This window comes from Triticum urartu, chromosome 2 (genome assembly GCF_003073215.2).
Source record: "Triticum urartu cultivar G1812 chromosome 2, Tu2.1, whole genome shotgun sequence".
Taxonomy (NCBI): domain Eukaryota; kingdom Viridiplantae; phylum Streptophyta; class Magnoliopsida; order Poales; family Poaceae; genus Triticum; species Triticum urartu.
In genome coordinates, this window is record NC_053023.1 from 406044569 (window position 1) to 406059135 (window position 14567).

A 14567-nucleotide genomic window follows, 5' to 3' on the forward strand; every position below is an offset into this window, starting at 1 on the left:
AAAATGTAAGAAGACATTGAAGTCAAAGGTGGTATGTGAAGACATTCACATTGAAGACTATGACAAGAGAAGACATCGCATGAAGACTATGGTGCGCGAAGACTTAGTTCTTTTGTCGTTCTTTTTCTTCTTTGTTGAGTCATAGGAACCACCGTACTATTAAGTGGGGTCCAAGTGAACCAGTCAGAATGACTGAAGTGATGCTTAACCAAAATCCTATGTCTTCGAGTGAAGACTATGAGAGAAAATCTTGTCCAGAGTTGGATAAGTCAGCTTTGCTTGTAGCCTAAGTAAAGTTGTCGTGTGTGTTTGAAATCTGACCATTGGAACACGTGTCAGTTCCTTAGTGACCAAGGGTCATTTCGGACAAATCAGGTCGGGTTGCCTAGTGGCTATAAATAGCCCACCCCCTACAACCATAAACGGTTGGCTGCTCAGAGTTAGTACACGACTTTTGTCGTTTGAGAGGAACCCACCTCGAAGCCGTTGAGAGAGAATTCCTTGCGAGGATAAAGCCCTAAACACCCAGAGCCAAAGAGTGTTAGGCATCACTTAAGTCTTCCTGTCTGTGTGATCTAAAGACTTATTACACTTGAGGACTGTGAATCCTCCAGCCGGTTAGGCGTCGTGTTCTGAGCATCCAAGAGTCATTGTGGATCGCCGGTGAACGAAGTATGTGAAGGTTTGGAAGACTACCTTGAAGACTTACCAGAGTGATTGGGTGAGGACTGGGTGTCCTTAGCTCAAGGGGAATAAGGTGAAGACGAGGTCTTCTGAGTTGAATCTCAGCCTCCCTAACCAGACGTACAGTTTTCACAGCAACTGGAACTGGTCCAACAAATCATTGTCTTCAACGAGTCACTGGTTTCATCCTTCCCTTCCCTTTACTTACTGTTGGTCCTTGTGAAGTCATTGTATGATTGCTTTACCTTTTGTCTTCACTGAGTGATTGCTTGTTCTGATTGGCTTCACAATATCTTCCTACCTGATCTTTACTGCCTAGCTGCTATTAGTCATTGTGCTTTCACTCCATTGAATACTTGACTATGGTTTGCCTAGTGTAGTCTACCTTCTGCTGCATGTTAATATGTTTATTTCCATCGTTTGTCTTCGAAACTTCCATGTTTTGAAGACTTTCATAAAAATCGCCTATTCACCCCCCCTCTAGTCGATCACTAGCACTTTCAATTGGTATCATAGCAAGGTACTCCCCTGCTCTGTGTGATTCGGTTTAACTACCTGGAGTTTTAGCTATGTCGACTGCAGGGATAATCAAAGTCTCCGCTGCGTGCCCAGTCTTCGATGGAACTGAATATCCCTACTGGAAGAATAAGATGCGCATGCATCTTGAAGCCATTGATGTCGACCTATGGTATGTCGTCAAGAATGGCGTTCCCAAGGCTGGTGAAGGTGTCACCGCTACTGATGTCAAGAAGTTCGTTCAACTGGACTCCACTGCCAAGAACATCATCTGTGATCATCTGACCAAAGGACAGTATGGCCGTGTGAGTGCTTTGGAAACATCTAAGCTAGTCTGGGACTGGCTCTCCAAGGTCAACGAAGGCGTCTCAACCCAAAGAGATCAGAGAATCAGTGTCCTTTGCAACCTCTTCAACCGCTTCAAGAGAAATGACAATGAGAATGTCCAGCTCACGTTTGATCGACTCACTGACATCACAAATGAGCTTCAAGCCCTCGCCGCTACTGAGATCACCAAGCATGAAGTCGTCAAGACACTCCTGAGATCACTTGATAGCTCGTTTGACACCCTAGCCCTGATGATTCAAGAACATCCTGACTTCAAGACACTCGATCCGTCTAACATACTTGAGAGGCTCAACACACATGAGTTTTAGCTTTCTGAGAAAAGAGATATCTACGATCCCTACTATGGGCGAACTTGTGCCTTGAAGGCAAAAGCTGTCTCCTCATCTGAAGAAGAATCTGACAGCAGTTCTGATGATCCTGAAGACATTGGAAAGGAGCTTGCTATGCTTGTGAAGAAGTTCCAAAAATTCACCAAGAAGAAAGGCTTCAGAAAGTCCTCAAGATCAAGCTCAAGGAATGATGAAGCTTCTGCTCATGACTACAAGAAGAGAACATGCCACAAGTGCAAGAAACCTGGCCACTACATCTCTGAGTGTCCGCAGTGGGACAATGAGAACAAGAAGAAAAAGAAGAGCAAGGAGTATGATTCTGACGACAAGAAGAAGAATAAATACTCAAAGTCTTCTTCCAAGTCTTCCTCAAAGCCTTCATCACACAAGAAGAGCTCATCTGGCAAGTCTCGTGTGTTTGTTGGCAAGGAAATGGATTCGGAGGAGGAGTCCGCTTCTGAGGAGGCGGAGGTGGAGTCTGAGGAGTCCGATTCTGGTGTGGCAAGTCTGGCTACAGCCTACGTTGCCAAGTCCATCTTCAATACTGAAGACAATGTCACCAACGCCGATGCTAATGACAAGGACGACTCCACTCCCACCTACTGCTTCATGGCACGCGGTGCCAAGGTAAACTCACGCGCCACTCACTATCAAACATCAAGTGAAGATGACACTGATTGTGGTTCCAAACCCAGCTACAAAACAATTGCTAAAATTGCAACAGAACAACAGAAAGCTATGGAACATATTCAAAAACCATTAGACAAAACACTACTAGGAAAAGGGCTAGTAATGGCGCACCAGTTTTTCCCACTAATGGCGCACTGCTGGTGCGCCATTAGTATCACGCCACTAGTATTTCTTACTAATGGCGCACCACCGGTGCGCCATTAGTATCTGGTATACTAATGGCGCACCGAGCAGTGCGCCATTAGTATAGAACACCATGTGCCATTAGTATGCCTCCCAGGGGGCCATATTTAACCATGTGCTTTGGCATACTAATGGCGCATTGATGGGTCATGCGCCATTAGTGTGATTATAACAATGCGCCATTAGGGATTTTTTTTCATTTCTGATATTTTCACAGGTTAAAAAATATTAGAGATAACATACAGCACAGATCTGCTTAGCTTACATACAGGGGGCCATATGTAACGATGTTACCTGCGTCCACCAGATCATATCCAACACACAAGTTTCATCATATATACATACATAGCCAACACATAGTTCCATCGTTACATATTACAAAAGTTTCACAATGTTCATTCAACACCATTATCCATCAATTCACAAAAGTTTCACATTGATACAAAATAAAAACACAAATGGAAAAGAAGCACTCCATCCATGCAAGCTTCCGTGAATTAAATCAAATCTGCAAAATGATAAACAAGAAGTTAGAAGAAGAAGAAGAAGAAGAAGAAGAAGAGAAGAAGAAGCAGAAGACTAGAAGAAGAATAAGAAGAAGAATAAGAAGAAGACTATAAGCTTATTATGTAAACTTGATCATTTTGTTCTAACATAAGTAATTTTGGAGCTAACCTATAGGAAACTAAGCATATAAGCCCTAAGTGAGCATATTTGAGCCAACTTAAGTAAAATGAAGCTAACCTATGCCATTTTGGATAAGAAGAAGAATAAGAAGAAGACTATAAGCTTATTATGTAAACTTGATCATTTTGTGCTAACATAAGTAATTTTGGAGCTAACCTATAGGAAACTAAGCATATAATCTCTAAGTTAGCATATTAGAGCCAACTTAGGTAAAATGAAGCTAACCTATGTCATTTTGGATAAGAAGAAGAATAAGAAGAAGACTATAAGCTTATTATGTAAACTTGATCATTTTGTGCTAACATAAGTAATTTTGGAGCTAACCTATAGGAAACTAAGCATATAAGCTCTAAGTTAGCATATTAGAGCCAACTTAGGTAAAATGAAGCTAACATATGTCATTTTGGATAAGAAGAAGAATAAGAAGAAGACTATAAGCTTATTATGTAAACTTGATCATTTTGTGCCAACATAAGTAATTTTGGAGCTAACCTATAGGAAACTAAGCATATTAGAGATAAATAGGTAACTAAGTATATATATATATATCATTTTGGAGATCTGACATACCTGACATAGTTCAGTTCTCATTGTTCTTCTCCTTCTCCTTCCTCAGCCTGATGCGCCAAGAGCGGCGAGGCGGTGGAGGCAGTGGAGGTAGCTGTGGGATGTAGTCTTCTACCACAATTGGCGTGGTCATGTCGCCCATCTGTGGGATCGCCGGCGCCACCACCGGTGCGTGGTAATTGTCAGGCACCACTACCATCGCGAGGCCACCCTCAACCACCACCATCTCTTGCCCATGGTCAGCCACCACCATCTCTTGCCCATGGTCAGCCCCCACCATCTCTTGCCCATGGTCAGCCACCACCATCTCTTGCCCATGGTCAACTACCACCATCTCTTGCACCTGGTCAGCCACCACCATCTCTTGCCCTTGGTCAGCCACCACCAGTGCTAGGTCATCCTCAGCCTGATGCCCATCGTCATCCTGCAGCTCCTCATCCCCACTCTGTTCCTCTTCTCCCCCACTCCAGTCCGGATCATCCTTCTTGTTGTCTTCGCTGCTGCCAGAATCGCTACTGCTTTCGCTAAGGCCAGAATCACTGTTGCTTTTGCTATAGCCATAATCGCTGCTGCTTTGGCTGTAGCCAGTGTCGCTACTGCTGCTCCCATTGCCTGTCCAAATGCAACAATGACCGTTAACAATCGATGTGAGACAAAGCCAAATATGGAGGAATAAGAAGAGGCAGAGCGCACTGGCATCTTCGTCTTCAGCGTAGCGCATGCGACACATAGTCTTGTTGAAAACCTTCACGATGAGCATTGTGGCGTCATCGTCGTACCTCAAGAGAAGAAAGTACCCGGTCCGCAGGTCGTAGGCATTGTAGAACTTCTCCCAGCCACGGCACAGGTACATGTGGCCCTCCTCGATCACCAAATCCACGCCCCACAGCCTGCGAACCCCGCTGCCGGCCTGTCGGAGCTTCACATTATCTGGCGGATCTTCACCCAGCATCTTCATAAAAGCGTCAGGCAGCCTCTGCAATTTGGGACAAGGAGTGATGTAGCAAACAACATAGTTATCATAATGAGATGGGTGAAGGGGAGATCTCTCGTTTTATATACCTGCCTCATGGCTGATACTGAAGAAGAAAGTATGATAGTGAAGAACTCGAAAGCATCCAACTCGTACTCCGGTGAGGCAGAGCGGCGGTGGCTGCTTCCCCCCATCTCTGATAAGCAGCACAAGAGACCAATTAGTACCCTTACAACATTATAGCAGCATAAATTTTGAGCAGAAGATAATCAACATTAGTCGCAAGTACCCCATATGTCCTATTTTTAGCAAAGTCATGCTAAAATTCACGGAAAATTTCAGCATGACCTTTGCTGAAAATAGGACATATGGAGTACCCGAATTTGCCGAAACGGAAGTTAATCAACATTACGGCAAACTCAAGGGCCTCTTGGGGACAAAACCCAGCAAACTAGCAAGATGATCATCATCTTTGCAAGTCATTACTTGTCAAATACAGAAGAAGGAACAATTTATTTGTGACATAGTTGGCCCATACAGAAGAAGCAACACCCTACACTACCCTAAAAACAAGTGAAGTTTCACCCATACAAGAACAACTTTATAACATCAGAGAAGTTGCTATGTTTTTTCTACTGCTAGGAGAAACATCACTCATTGGAAATGAAAATCTCAGTACCAGCATTTTGAACTTTGAAATGAAATACAGTAGTAGTATTAGTAGTATATGGAGTAGTATCTTGTCTAGTAGTAGTATTAGTTGTATATGGAGTAGCAAGTTTTGCCTCAGAGACAGCAAAAGCTATGTTTTTTCTCAATTCAGATAGCTAAGTGGAAAACCACGTCAAGTTCTGATAATCCATCTAATCTAATGAAATCTGAACTCAACCTGATCATGGTTCATGCCCTCAGACACATCAGCACCTCAAGAATGCCATGACAAAAATGAAAAGGACCAAGACAATCACCACACAAGTGATGAAAGCACTAGCGAATCATGTGAAAGCTAACCTCTACTTTTGACCCTCAACTATAACAACCGCATGCAATACAGAGAAGTGTTGATGCAGGCATCAAACATTATAATGGCTGAATTTGATCTACTGCAATAATTTTCTCAAGTTACATGATTAACAAGCTTGGGCTTAGCAGTAATATTCTGAGAAAATATTTTCTTGAAGCCTAAACAACTGGCTTTCCTTTTAAAAACAAAACCAAAACCATGACACAATCACTTGACAACATCTATTGACTACATTAGATGGATAAATTCCATATGTTGTGGAAGACCACCCTCAAGCAGACTGCTTATGACCATGGCTCCTAAATGGATAAGCGTTTGGCGAAAATACATTGTGGACAACAATATTCAGAAGCATACCTTAAGTAATATTCTTAACTATATCATCATCTTATGAAATATTATAGTGTGGTGGCTATTCTAGAAAATACAGAAATATTGTAAACATAACTTTTAGACAAGCTAGAGAAAGAGATGAATGGATGAAAATGACACCCTCACTATTTTAAATTTAATAGAAACCACAAAGGAGTTACCATCCCCAAATCTTCTTTTTTATTTATGGTCAAGTAATTGCTGAAATATTTGAAACAGAGGCCACCATTGCACCACCATTCACAGACAAAACATTAGAGCATTGTGAACAACAAATTCAGAGAAAACTCTCTTTGGCACACAAATTCAGAGCATTGTGAACAACAGAAACAACTGAATGTCCTATCATGATATGGCAACGAACTAACAAAAATTGCGCATTCTACCAGCACACCATTAGCACAAAATTTTCTCTAATCTTACTGGACACAAAAATTTTCTTCAGTGTGTCCAGTGCATTTTTTCAGTGTGTCCAAATCTTGCAGGTACCAAGTACTCCAATGCACATGGAGTACTAATTATTCATGTTTGCTAGGCACTACTCCCACAATTTTTTGAACCTAATTTGACCTAAATTCGAGAGGGATTTGACCTAAACCTAGCAAAAGAGAGAAGAAGAGGGCATGGCCGGAAGGGAGGAGAGGAGAAGAGAGGAGAAGAGAGGCAGAGGGAGGAGGGTTACCTGACCATGATGAGGTGGTGGCCGGAGCGGAGACGACAGAGGGCGGAGATGGCGAGCTTGGGGGAGGCGGGGATAGACGGCAGGGAGGTCGCGGGCCTCCTCTCCTGGTGGACGTGGGGCCTCCTCTCCTGGTGGAACTCGGGGCGGGGCGGCTCCGAGGCGAGGGAGGCGGCGCTCAGGGGGAGGCGGGGCTCGGGGGGGGGGGGGGCGGCGAAGGGGAGAGGGAGGCGGCGGGGGCGCGTGGGCGGCTGCGGCGAGGTTAGGTCGAGTGGGGGAGGGAGAGAGGCCAGAGGGGAACAGGTGGAGTGGGGGGAGGGTTAGCAATGGCGCACCTCCCCCTGGTGCGCCATAAGTACGACGACAGCAATGGCGCACCACCCCCAGGTGAGCCATTAGTACAAATTTTTTATTACAATTCGAGCACTCAGGTTATATTCCACCTAACCGTATCCGAAACAGAACACACACACTAGTCCGACTGGTCAGCACGCAGCACACACACTGGGAGGTCCTGGGTTCGATTCCCACGCTCCCCAATTTTTGTTTTATGCATTTTTTTCTTTGCACATATCTTTTTATGCATGCATCCAAATATAACATGTCACATATGCTAGATGCTCAGAATTTCATGTAGAAAATTTAAAATGCTGTTTGATATTTATTTGTGTTTAAATATGTTCAAACTTGTTTAAATCATAACTAAATATCCATAGCTCAAAATTTGACAAACTTTATATGCTTTTGGGAGTAACATATGTGCGGTGGCTCGTCGGCGGCGGTGGAGCGGGGGAGGGTGCACCACACATACATGCGCCATTAGTAGTTTTGCAAAAAAGTATTAAAAATATTTTTTATACTAATGGCGCACCGTGGCACAGTGCGCCATTACTAGTTTGAACGAGTAATGGCGCACTATGCGACGGTGCGCCATTAGTAGTTTTGCAAAAAAGTAAAAAAAAAAAAGAATACAGTAGTGGCGCACTCAATGGTTGGTGCGCCATTAGTAGTTCTAACTACTAATGGCGCACTTTGCCCGGATGCGCCATTAGTATGTTTGAAAAAATGAAAAAAAAACATTTTGTTACTAGTGGCGCACCTTGTGCCTGGTGCGCCATTAATGTCTTACACACTAATGGCGTATCTTCATGTGGTGCGCCATTAGTAAATAGTAGTGGCGCACCACTTCTCTGGTGCGCCATTAGTGTCAATTTCATCTTTAGCCCTTTTCCTAGTAGTGAAAGCGATGACCTGTTGGACGCTGAAATGACTCGATCTCAGTCCTTAATTGAAGACATAAAAAATCTTCATGTTAAGTATGAGGAACTTGAAAGTCGTCATGAAACACTCTCAACATCTCATGAAAAGCTTTCCTATGATTATCTTGAAAGGAAGCAAGACCTCGAAAAATTGAGAGCGGCTCATGAAGATCTTCAAAAGGAAAACGAGTCACTTCGCGCCAAATAGATCAGTTCCGCTCAGGAAGGATTTGAACCACCATGTCTTAAATACATTGAGCGTGACAATGCTACTTCTGTTGCTGAATGTTCTACTGCTGCTACTATTGCAATATCTTCAACTGTTGATGTGGTAACTAACCCCTCTGCTGAGGATGCCACTGCTATTGCTGATGAGAATGCTAGGTTGAAGACATTGCTTGAAACATGGATGTTCAAAAGTCTCAAAGGGCATCAGACACTGTGTGATGTCCTCAAAAGGCAGATCCTGAACCGAAACCCTAGGAAAGAGGTTGTTGGGTTCGAAAGGAAAATGAATGCTGATGGCTCTTACTGGAAACCTGAGCAGTACCCCAAAACCACATGGGTTGCTGCAAAGGAACCTTCAGTGGATCCATCCACCCTATCTGGCTTCACTTGTGCTAATCCCATTGTTATTGATGAATCCTTTGATGCAAACTATAAACTGTTTAAGAATCAGAATGGTGAAGTGTTTGCCAAGTATATTGGTACTAACTGCAGGAATGGGCCACCTATGAAGAAGGTCTGGGTGACGAAAAGGTGTTTGGAGAATCTTCCTGTGAATGTCGTCATGACACCACAAGTGAAGAAGACAAACCCCAGACCACAGGCTTCATACGGTCCAAAGGCTTCATATAGATAGAGGACTCACCTGAGTCGCACTAACGCAAATGTTATGCAGGGAAACCATACTCAGGCCTGTGAATATGAGCGCGTTTCATCAAACCGCCATGTTCATAGGACCAACAACTATTCTGCTTATTCTTATGAGTACTATTGTCCACCTGCAAGACTTTTTGCTAGGGCTCCAAAGCCAAAGTTCTCAGATGCTGCACTTAGACTCATTGCTTCAAAGCCACCCTTGAAGATGTGGGTGGTTAAGAAAGCCTAACTCTCTTTTGCAGGGAAATGTCTCCAGCCGAAAACCAAAATCGTCTGAAGCTATTGCTGGGGACCTTAAACATCTTGTAGGGCGCAAGATCAAATGCCCAAATGGTCTTATTATGTACTTTGTTCCTGAGTCGCTTGCTACTTGCCCTATCAGTCCTAATCTCGATCTAATCTTTCATAATCCACTGGCTCGTCAAATTTTTTTGCTTCACGAAGAGATCCCCCTAACTGCACTGTAGGGTACGACCCCAGCTGCTTCAGAATGGATTATTGATAGTGGGTGTACCAATCACATGACTGGCAAGTGAAGCCTTTTGATGGACTCAACCTTACGTCCATCTGACAAAAGTCACATCACATTTGCTAACACTGGTAAAAGTAAGGTATTGGGTCTAGGATAAACACATGGATAAAGTCATGCTTGTTGAATCCCTTGGTTTCAACTTAATGTCTGTCTCAATGCTTTGCAATTTAAACATGATTGTGATGTTTGGAAAATATCGTTGCCTTGTTCTAATGGAATCTGACAAGTCTCTAGTGTTTCAAGGGTATCGTAAAGATTATTTATATGTGGTAGATTTCTCACCAGGACCACAGCTTGCCGTATGTCTTCTAGCAAAAGCTTCAGAATGCTGGCTTTGGCATTGGAGGCTAGGGCATGCTGGCATGAGGAACTTTCACACTCTTGCAAGAAAGAAGCATGTCATAGGCATCGAGGGCGTCAAGTTCAAGAAGGGTCACTTATGCGGTGCCTGTGAAGCAGGAAAGATGACAAGGGCCAAGCATCTCTCGAAGACAATCATGACAATGACTCAACCCTTCGAACTGCTCCACATGGATCTTTTCGGGCCCACTCATTACTCAACTCTTACTACTACTGCTTGTCACTATGGCTTTGTCATTGTTGATGATTATTCAAGATATACTTGGGTGCATATAATCCTCTACAAGACTGAAGTGCGGGATGTCTTCAGACGCTTCGCCAATCGAGCAATGAACAACTATGGCGTCAAGATAAAGCACATCAGATGTGACAATGGCACTGAATTCAAGAACACTGGCCTAGATACATATCTTGATACTTTGGGCATCACACATGAATTCTCAGCTCCCTACACGCCACAGCAGAATGGCGTCGTCGAACGCAAGAACAGAACACTTATTGAGATGGCTCGGACGCTGCTTGATGAATACAAGACTCCAAGAAAATTCTGGCCCGAAGCCATTGATACTGCATGCCATATCATCAACCGTGTTTATCTTCACAAGCTTCTGAACAAGACATCCTATGAGCTCCTTACTAGCAAGAAGCCAAATGTTAGTTACTTCAGAGTATTTGATGACAGGTGCTGGATCAAGGATCCACATCACACTTCAAAATTTGCGCCAAAAGCACATGAATGTTTTATGCTTGGATATGGAAAGGATTCGCACTCCTACAGAGTCTTCAACCACTTTCACTATAAAGTGGTTGAAACTATGGATGTGCGGTTCGATGAGACTAACGGCTCGCAAAAGAGAGCACCTGCCAAATGTGCTAGATGAAGTTCCATGCAGTGAATCAATCAAACTTATGGGAACTGGAGAAATCATACCTTCTGAAGCTCAGCCTGAAAAGGAACTTATCATCTCCGCACCTGATCAACCTGAAGACAATGCTCAGCCTGAAGACAATCCTTCGAACGATGACAATGATCAGCAAGAGAAAAATCTTCATCCTGTACATCCTCGTGTTGCAAATGAAGTACAGATTGAGAGAATAATTGATAGCATCAATGCACCAGGTCCACTCACTCATTCAAGGGCAACACAGCTAGCAAATTTCTGTGGGCACTTCGCATTTGTCTCAATATCTGAACCCAAGAAAGTTGATGAAGCCTTCATGGAACCGGAATGGATTCAAGCTATGCAAGAAGAGCTTCAACAGTTTGAGCTGAATAATGTATGGGAACTGGTTAAGCGTCCTGATCCTCGCAAGCACAATATAATAGGCACCAAATGGATATATCGCAACAAGCAAGATGAGCATGGTCAAGTTGTCAGAAACAAAGCTCGTCTCGTTGCTCAAGGATATACTCAAGTTGAAGGGATGGACTTCGATGAGACATTTGCTCCTGTGGCTAGACTTGAAGCCATACGCATACTGCTGGCCTATGCAAATCATCATAACATTCTTCTGCATCAAATGGATGTGAAGAGCGCTTTTCTTAATGGCAAGATTGACGAAGAAGTGTATGTTGCACAATCGCCTGGCTTTGAAGATCCAAAACATCCTGATATGGTGTACAAACTCAACAAGGCACTGTATGGCCTCAAACAAGCCCCTAGGGCTTGGTATGACACACTCAAAGACTTCCTGAAGAGCAAAGGCTTCAAACCTGGTTCCCTCGACCCCACTCTCTTCACAAAGACATATGATGGTGAACTGTTTGTGTGCCAAATATATGTGGATGACATTATCTTCGGCTGCACCAATCAGAAATACACTGACGAGTTTGGATATATGATGCAAGAGCAATATCAGATGTCCATGATGGGTGAGCTGAAGTTCTTCCTTGGTCTTTGTCGTGGAATTGTCACGGTAGATGTCCTTAGTGTCAGGACTTAGTCGCGAGGCCAACGCATCTATGTGGTAGCTTGAGAGGGGTTGAGCGGGACGAGAGACGTGATGTTTTTACCCAGGTTCGGCCCCTCACGGTGGAGGTAAAAGCCTACATCCTACTTCATTGATATTGATGATGATGACCATGGTTACAAGATTGCTCTATCTCGAGAGCTGTTGTCTAAACCTAACTTGTCCAACTCGTGGAACTTGTGAATCTTGTCCCTTTTGGGGAGCCCTGCCCCTCCTTATATATGTTGGAGGGGCGGGTTACATGTAGAGTCCTATTAGGATTAGGAGTAGTCTATCTCTAATACAAACCGGATACAAGTCCAGGTCTTAACTCCTTGTAAGATAAACGTTCCTCATGCCTTTCCTCTTAAACCGGCCCACCATTAAACGTGAACCGACCTTCTGGGCCATGGGCCTCGTCATCCATCTGACCCGCCCGCCGGGTTACTAATGAACCGCCAAGACCGGGCGGGTTACCAGTGAGTCGTCCAGTCCATTCGGGTTATACTTACGGCCGGTTTACGCCACAGGGTATATCCCCGACATTAGCCCCCAGTTTAATTTGGATTTATCCATGTTAAACCGATCATGTAAAATAAACACAAGAACAAACTTGACCGGTTGTGCTCTGGGTTAGAAATTCTTGTAAACCGGCACCTGATCATCCTTAAGTCCTTGTCATTTCCTCCTTAAAAATCCAGGTCAATAAGCCAGTGTCATACTCAATTTGCTGACATTGGTTTCTCACAGACAAATATTGTGAAGAATAATCCACTTGAGTCGGCTTCCAAAGCGCCGGCTTAAGAAATTTTGGTCTTGAAATACTCATCCGATATCCAGTCGGTTTGAAGATGTAAAACTTGCCGGCTCAATATTACCAAAATTACCGGGTTATAAAAACTGATAATTCCGGGTCATGATTGTTGCTAATGCCAGTTCATGATTGTTGCCAACGCCGGTTCAATCTGGTTTGCTCAAACTGAGAATTTGAAAATGTTTCTTCGATAATAATATAATACCTGTAGCCCCCAAGTCTTCGAGTAGAAAAAAGTGATGGCTTAAGACTTGCTTCAATATAAATACTGCCAATTTTGAAGAAATCCATGTTGTTCATCCCAGTCACTAGTAAAAATTGAATACTCGATATGATGTAGCCCCCAAGTGCCGGGTTGTCATGCTTGCAGCAACCTGGGACTTGTAATTGACTGATGCCCAAAAACCTTCAACCAATGTAGCCCCCAATGGCCAGGTCATTATGCAATAATGGGCAGGTACTTTATAAATATGATCATGTAGACTTGAGCAGCGATATGTAGCCCCCAAGGGTCGGCTCATTATGATATGATGAGTCGGGTCTTCAATAAGGCCAATAAAAATGACTTTGCATTAGCCCCCAAGTGTCATGGTGCATGCTTGCAGCGACATGAGACTTGCATGTAATCTCAATTTGTATAATGTAGCCCCCAAGTGTCGGGTCGTAAGCCTGCAGCGACTCGGGACTATTCCTTCCATTATAGAATAAATCATATCCTTCAATAAAATAATAGCCATTGCGCTAAAGCGACTTTGAAAACCTCAATAATACCAGTTATTAATAACCATAATAAAATCCAGCCATGTTGGCTATTCAAGATAATATAATCCACTATGAAAACCTTATTCGTTCAATATCATAATGAAAATTCAACCAAGTTTGGCTACTAAATAATATAACCCAATGATTTATGAGCGCATGATTCCAATGACGCAATCCAAATATATACTGGCGACTTATAGTCAAAAGCCAGGCCGGTTTAACAAACACCGGATAATTTCTCATCATATACTTGTGACTTATTGTCTTAAAGCCAGGCCGGTTTAATAAACACCGGATAATTTATGATCATACTGGCGACTTATAGTCAAAAGCCAAGCCGGTTTAACAAACACCGGAATTTGTCACCATACTTTATTCAACCTGTTTCTGCATACAACAAGTTTAAAGTGTCCTGGCGGTTTACCGCCGGACGGGTCATAATGCCCAACATATAACCTAGGTTTATAACCAAGGCTGCACTTAAAAATATGAAATATATCATACCTGTGACATTGAATCACATCGTTGGTTTACCAACTTTTTGTAGTAAGAGTGATAACCCCAATCTTTGAGTAATGATAACTCCTTTCATATTGTACCGGTTTATGATAAAACCGTACCGGGTTGTGATAAACATCGGTTTAACCATATATAATACTGGCGACTCGTAGTCAAACCAGACCGGGCTGATAGTCTCCGGATTATAATTTCATCGTGTACTAACAACTTGTAGTTGAAAGCCGAGCCGGGTTGATAAACACCAGTTTACTCCATAATAGGATGGTAACAGAAAATCAAACCGGGCAGATAGTCTCCGGATTAAGATTTGACCGTGTTCCATCAAATTGACAGTATGAACCGGTTTAAAAACTTTGTCGGTTTAAAAACACAACAAAAATAAAGAAATATCTATCAAAGAAAATTTTCAAACAAAGGCAATGATAAAACCGTTTGCA